We start from the raw sequence: 8,336 nt of genomic DNA on the forward strand, positions 1-8,336 counted from the left end.
TAGCCGATCTCCAAGAAGACCTCTTATTTTCCCAGGAAGAAACTCTTATTTCTTTAATAATTATCAGACAATTAGAATTAAAAAGATTAAGAGAAAAGAAACGACCTTTAAAGTAGCGTTTTCTAAAACTTTTTGCTGCGTCAACATCACATTTTTGGATAGTATTTTAATGTTTTTTAACACTTGCTTTAGTGGAAAATCTGTTGTGTCCAAACAAATTAAATGTGAATTCCTCAGGAAAAATAACATTTCTCCAGTCTGATACAGTCCAAGTTTCGTATGTTTTTGACCACTCTAACAAAATCCCACTCACTCTGTTTCTTCATTCGGGTAATGTGAAATGATATCTTGGCTGAACGTCGCGCTCGAAATCCAAGATTATTCAGAACATTTGGCATAGAATGTGTAGTTATTTCTACTCCAGTAATTCCGTAAAATATTGAATTGGTTACACAATGTGTCCATCTAATCAGTCGCTCATGACGTGGTTTTACTTTTTTCGGACGCCCACTGCACTTTTTTCGATTTAAAGGATTCAAATTCGAATAATTTTAAATGAGCTTGTCTACACTCACATCACTTACGCTCATTTCAGGAGCTATTTGACGTGTAAATAAGTAAATAATTTATTTTTATATGAAGCTATGATTTCTGTTTTCTTCTCTATTGATAACACTATGTTTAACTTTGCTTAGTTTTACAACTACAAAGACAAATAGTGTATTTCGAGCGAATAGTGATACTTTAAAAATTGAATATTAGAAAAGTTTCGACTGCGTGGGTTTTTTTTCTCTGAGTGTATGAACCTTTGATATACAAAAAATGAATATTTTCTTGTTTGTTTTTTAAATTCACAAGAGAATACAACAACTTAAACTAATAAGTGGTTTCAACGGTTAATGAGCTATATTTGGGAACAATGTAAAAAGGATAAAATGCACTGCGTGTAGTTCGCTTAAAATTAGAGCTATCAATTAGCCAAAAATACGAAAAGAAATTAAATGAAAGGTATATATAAATCGGTGGATTTATTTGTGTCTAAATGAGGTAATAAATCGCCATTTTTGGAGTTTTATGCTCAAACGTAAATTACGCTTTGGCTTTCATATGTATGTGTGCTTTTTAATCACGCTTTCTGTTTTTCGATGTGGACATACATATTTATACATACATTATATATACATTTATATAATCACAAAAACATTTAAGCGTATGTGAAAATAAGCGCACATTAAATCAGCAGATAAATCTTCATCAAAACAATAAATTCATTAGCTTTAATCCGGCTGGCCTAAAAATTCGCAAATTGTTATCGCATAATCCGAAGATTTATTGCTTTAAACTTGTTGCTACAACAAGTCAACATGACACCAAAAAAATGTATACTACACTCTACACCCTGCCTTGCGCCATATACTACAAGTATACATATGTACATATGCGGCATGCTTTCATGCAACACGCGGCGCAAAGGGTGTTTGACACCCCACAAATTCAAATTTATTTCCTTATATAATTTCGCTTACACGAGCTTAAGGAAAGGGTTAGACATTAAGCAATGTCCCGGCACGTGCTCTCGATTGTTTAGGACTTCAAATGCAAATGACGCAATAATGTAATTAGTTTGGTGCCGCTGCACACACCCCACCCCACCGCACCGCTGACGAACGCAACGCCTGTGTTTACTGTCTGCTGCGAGTGCTTAAGTGTTTCTTACGTCTTTCGGTGTACGCCGTCTTCGGTTTCTCGGTTCAAACAGTCGCGTTCGTATATTTGTTACTGCTTTGCTGTTGTTTTTGTGCGCGCTGCAAGCGCCGGTTTCACTTTAACTTAATGCGCTTCATATCCGTTCTGTTCGTTATCGCTTCCGTGCAAGCGCAAGCCTGGGCGCGGCTGCATTTCGGCCGTCAGCGAGGCAAGTCGCGTTGCGGCGATTTCATCACGAGCAACTCAAAGCCGAAGCAGTACGCTGTTCTCCAGACCAGAGCAGAAATTTAAGCCGAAGGTAATAAAAGCAACAGCAATAAGCGTCACAAGCATTCCAATGACTGTTGTGAGGCAATGAGTCCACATTGACAAGCCCCCAGGTACCTTTCATGGCAGTGGAGCGACCTCACCCCCAGTCGCTCATGCAGATACCCAATAAGCTAACAAATTGTGTTCACATGTGGATGTGTGTGTGTGTTGCACGTATGCACGAGCGCATTTAATATGCGCGGCAGTGCAAGCGTTTTAAAATTAACAGCTTTCGCGGAAATTGCGGTTACAGTTTGTTTGTGTTTTTGTACGCCCGAATCCATGTGAGTTATAACCGTGCAAAGGAAACGCTTTGCGAAGTTAGCAAGCGCCTGAGTCGCGTGGCACGGATTCGCAGGATATATGTAGTGCAATAGTTTGGCAACGCGTGATTTTTAGTGTTTCCAGAAAAGTTTGGGAAATGTTGGCAAACCTGTGTTTATATGCCAACATGTACGTACATATGTACATATGTATGTCTTAGTAGAAGCATGTATACATGATCACATACGTTCACACTTATTGAAAGAAATTTCCCTTTGACTGGCTCTTTTGATGTCGGCATTACCTTAACCCTTCTCATTTCCAAATTGCTTCCGTCCGCTTGGGCAGCCATGAAGGAAACATTCGCTGTTTCCTCTAATTGGCGGTGCATATTTTCTTCACAACGCTGAGCTATGAGGTTTCTTACCTTTTTGTGTGATTTAGATTTTATGTGTTTATTCGAATGAACTAACATCAGGAAAGGTGTGTCTCTTTATTATACTCTCAGCTCTTCTTGCTGTTAAGAAGTTCATTTTCGGAGATCAGTCGTTGGCACATAGGTACCCTAGTGTTCTCACATACCATTAATAAGGGTGACCATATACCACTAAGATCTTAGTTTAACGGTTATGTTTATTAGACAGAACTTATACTTGGCGCATATTATGTCAATATCTTAAATTGAAAGCGTGCAAAATATAGCTCGTGAAACACTGAAGGCGCTCACTTTAGCAACATTGCTACTCTATGGGCTCTTGAAAAGTTCCAAGAAGAATCCACGTTAGACTTTTTCCTGTAGTGACATATAAAGTCTACAGTCAATCCCGCTTCGATTCAAGCCTTGGAGCAAAACATTTGGCGATAACAGTTATCAGTCGAAATGCTCACACGAAAATCGAAAATTGGATTCAACGGACCAACTGAGACTTAGATAAGGTCAACATTTGCAAATGATAATCCTCAAAAAATAAATGCCATTTTTTCGAATGAAAATAAACATTCCCCATTTAGATTTGAAGTTTCAGTTGTTTTTTCTTCAAAAAAATAGGGAATCTAGGAATGGATCACTCTATATGTAGAGTAAGTTGGTATTTTAAGCTTGCTCAAGCCAAAATAATATACCTTTTCATCACTGAATCGTAACACGAAGCTGTCTTAAAACGACGATGAAATAAAAGTAATTAGCGATAAGAAAAAACATACAATGAGGAAAAATAAGCAGCAGTCAACTGTAACAGTGTATCCAAATGATCCGAATACCACAAAAGTTGTTCGAGTACTTTCATGAAAATTCTTGCCTATTTTTTTAGAAACAGTGACTATATTTCAACCATATCACTAAAACAACCTGTAAATTCTAAGTGGTACATAATTAAGTAATGAGACTGATTCCATATAAACCTTATATTTGAAATTTATTCTACAACTCTGCCATCCCCTTCAAAGTAGTCCCCTTGAGCAGCTATACCGCGATTCCAGCGCGTTTTCCATGCGTCGTAACATTTCTCGAACGCTTCGACTGGGATGTCCGCGAGTACCCTCGTCGCGGCCGCCTGGATGTCCGTAATCGACTCAAAATGGGTTCCTTTGACCACCGATTTTGTTTTAGGAAACAAAAAAAGTCACAGGGTGACATGTCGGGCAAATAATGCGGCTGGTGCAACACGGCTATGCCTTTAGAGGCCAAATATTGCGACACGCTGAGGGCGGTGTGGCACGGCGCGTTGTCGTGATGAAGGATCCAGTTACGAGCGATGTCTGTCGCACCCTGTTGACTCGTTTTCGCAATCTTCGAGTGCTTGGCAATTGTAAACTTCATTCACAGTTTTCTCCGGTGGAACGGATTCTTTGTGGACGATTCCACGGCTATCAAAAAGGGCAATAATCATCGTTTTCACCTTCTACTGGTCTCCCACCCCGCGCCTCGTCTTCCACGCTTTCACGCCCCTCCTTAAACTCTTTGTGCCATCGAAACACCTGGGCACGACTAAGAGCACTATCACCATACACTCTTACAATTTTGACGTACGTTTCCGAAGCTGTTTCGCCCAATCTGGCGCAAAATTTTATCGCGACGCGTTGCTCTTGATTTCGTTTTTCCATTTTCGTGACGAACACAACAAACACACGTGTACTCAACTTGACGCAGCAGGCGAACTAAACAAGCTAGAGTAATGGTACATATACCAGTGGAAAGGGGAGTGATGCCGAAACAAAAGAAAGGGAATTTCAAGTTCACAGGTTTACCACATGCGCGGCAATAAAATCAGCCTCATTACTTAATTGTCAAACCTCGTACTCTTAGTTTGAACTGGCAAAGTGATTATATGTAAATAGTATAGTTCGGTATGTTGTATCAGGACTTCTAGGCGCACAATACTTACTTATACATGTCTTTAAATCAGCATTATCTCAAGCTCAAGGTATGATTTTAAATAGATCGAAGAAAAAGAAGTTGTTGGCGGACAGAATATGTGCAGATTCCGAAAATTGAGAGTAACTGTTAGTGAGGGTAAATAAAAGTAAAAAACATCCTACGCTTTGGAAGCTACAACGCTGAAAAAGTTTTTAGTAAATACTTATATGTATCACCCAGCGCCAACGGCATCAATACAAGCCTGCGGTGCCCCAGATATTGCGGAAACGCAAAATAAAACTACATCACTTTCTTTTTTTTATATAAAATATACTTTATACAACTGTATATACAGACCAAATTGCGCCGATATTTGCATTGATTCAATTTGACTCGACCGAATTCGACTCAGCACAACTTCCCTCAACTGACGTCCTAACGAATTGTATGCGTTCAAAACATTTAACTTTTATTGTATGGCAATTAAAAGCATATAAAAAATACGCTCACACACATGCACTTACTCCGCACATATTTTTGTTCTTATGTATATATGTATGTGTCAAATGAACTTTTGTCCCGCAAGGACTTGTTTATATGTGCGAGTGTGTACACGCGTTGTAAAAAGAGCTATGAACACTATCGAACAAAGTATGAACAACGCAGTTGAGGGCGCTACGGATGGATTGACGGGTATTGTTGGTTCCACAGCAGCTTGGTTTGAAATATTTGTACTATTTTTAAAAATAAATGATGGGGGACACATATAATATTTTTCTCTTCAAAACTATAATAAGAGCCATGATATAGTTCATCAAAGCTGGTATCATTATTTTTTTTCTCGTGCGCTACAGCCATTGTTTGGTCACATATCCTAGCTAAAATCCCGGTTAGCGTGATTTTTTGTTTGAACCAGAACTTGGGAAATGATACTTACCAAATTTTGTGAAGTTATCTTGTAAAATGAAAAAGCTTTCCATACAAGCACTTGATTCCACTCGTTGTTGTAACGGATACCTAATCCCCGTTGGGATGGCAACGATAAGATAGTTTTCGTCGACATCATTCAACGGTAGGCCCACGAAGGGTGCTGTTTCGACGGGTTCGGACCAAAGGAGAAAGGTGTAAGGTATGTAGGACACCTAAAATTTTAAGGTTACTGACAGACGAAATCTTAACGCCATCGATCGCAATATTAAGGTTATGTCTGTACTCCTTTCTCCAGTTGTGAATATGGTCGCTGTAGACTTAGTGGGGGAGAGTTTTAAGTTCCGTGTACCCAGGAAGCAAGAAAGGTCGGAGAAATAGCCGGTTACTTTTAAGCATATGCCATCGATTGGTTTCGGGAGTTTTGAGATGTAGAAGTTAAACAATAACGGGGAGAGGATACCTGCTCCCAGTTTTAAGTTTTTACCTCAAAATAGTACGGATGATTGACAATCTCTCAGGTGGTCAGAGTCCACCTCCTCAAATAGTGTTGTGTGATTGACTGTGTCAATGACTTTTGACAAGTTCAACGTTACGGGGATCGTCCTCTCGCAGGGTGGTTTTTGGTTAAGACCATGAACTCTCTGGGCGTTTATGACGCTAAGTGCTCTGGTGGTACTGTGCAATTTCCGGAAGCATGGCTGGGGGTTGGCGAGGCTCAGGTCGTGTGAAGGTCGAGAGTGGCAAGGCCTTAAGTTCGGACAATAGAACTGTCCTTTGTTAGCGGGTTTCCCTGGTGTCAGTTGCGGGACCACTTTTCCGATTTTCAACACATCGGGTATTTGAAGAGTGGTCGGCGACAGGTTGAGGAACTTGGTAAGATAGCTTACTCCTGTCGAGCTTAGATCATCATGTTAATTCCATCAAGCCATTTGCATTCGATTTTCCTTTGTTGCTGACAAAGCAAAAGAAAGTGGTGCGTAGTTTTTTGGCATTTTGCGCAGCCGTCGAGTAACACATGGTTTGGTTTTGTCTACCGAAGAGTGCAGTACAAATTGCCGACTAAAATAGCTCGCGCACTTCTTCGGTTCCGAAAAGGCATGGCCATTGAATAGAATATCAACTTGGTCACCATGTCTCTTCAAATTAGAAAAAGTCTTGACAGTAATCTAAAGTTTACTCACACCGATGGAGAGGTTACAGGATTTCAGGTGTCTATCCAGTTTGTCGGCTTATGTTGATTTACCATGTGGTGAATATTCAAATTGAGATCCCTTATTTAGGATCACAGGCATCGGCATCACGCTCATTAGAAAAACAGCTGCTTCAGCTAGGAAATTAGGGCGAAGTACCGGCGGAATTGACGCTCGCCAACTGCAAAGGTGCTCTCGGTCAATTCTGTGAAGCAGACTCAGTTAGCTTTGTAAAGTTAAGATGCGGTTGTCCACAGAAATAAAGATGGGGCGGTTTCTCGAACGAGATAATTATGGGCAAATAGTCTGATGCGAGAATGAATGCAATTTCGCCTGGTTATGTTAATTATCAGACTACCAATGGTGATATCGGACGAGCTATAACAGTTTAGTCGTTCAGTTTCGATGGCTGCTATATGCTATAGTGGTGAAATGTTCCGAACTAAATATTTGTAGGGTATATCAAATTTTCGCTGTTAGCCAACTGCTTTTACGCATATATTTCAAATATGTACTAATGTATGTATTTGACTGTGTTGCTACGATTTTTTAACTTCCTCATGTAAGTTGATTTTTTCGCGTCAAATTTTATTGTTTGTTGGTGGCAGCAATTTATTTTGGTCGGTCTGTTGATCTTATCGAAGGACGTTACACCTACACACATACATACAGACATACACACATGTAGTATATGTGGCATACACTATCGCACTCGCACTCACAACCCTTTGTAGGAACACTATGCAAACTGTGGCAACAACCCACTGCCGATGCTTATTGCAAACAAATAGCAAAATTTACACATTGTTGCACCAATTCATTGCAATTCCGGTAGCAACATCGTTCGCAGTGTTGTTGTTGATTTGCATTTTATTATTATTTTATTTTCACTTTTACTGCTCGTTTGTTCGGTAGTAGTGCGGCAGGCGGGGCAGGCATCAAAAGTGATGGACTTTACAAAAACCTGATTGACTGTGTATGTGTGTGTGTGTGCGCGTGAGTCGTGGTATATTTGTAGGTGCGCCTGTGTGTATGGGGAACAAATGTGCATGTGTGAGAGTAAATTATTTTATTTCGTACCATTGATCGACCCTTTACACACACTCAACCGTACTTTATTGAGGCACATGTTTTCTACACATATGCATGTGTGTGTGAGTGCTTATACATTTGTTTGTGTGTGTTAAGTGAGGAAGTTGTGCGAATTCGTGGCGATTGTTTGTAAACAGTTTCGGTCCAACCAATAAAACCAAAGTAAATCAAACAAACATAACTGTGTCGAACTCAACTCTGACTGAACTGCGCCGAATTGCGCCACGCGTGAGGAAACTGTGGCAACGCGCTCAGCTGCACTCCGCTGCAGTCATCAGCGCTGCATTGTGGGCTTCTTCGCCCCTAACAACTGACCCGTTTACCAATTATTGCACTCAAGACCCGCCATTTGTGTTTGAGCGTGTGCGTGTTTGTGTGTGTCCGTGGGTGCAAATGTTGCATAATTGCGTTGCAATAAATACTGCTGGTCGAATGGTTGCATGCAACGTCCTTCAGAGTTTTGCTGCTTTAATTATTGAATATTTCAG

This window comes from Bactrocera dorsalis, chromosome 2, assembly GCF_023373825.1.
Source record: "Bactrocera dorsalis isolate Fly_Bdor chromosome 2, ASM2337382v1, whole genome shotgun sequence".
Taxonomy (NCBI): Eukaryota; Metazoa; Arthropoda; class Insecta; order Diptera; family Tephritidae; genus Bactrocera; species Bactrocera dorsalis.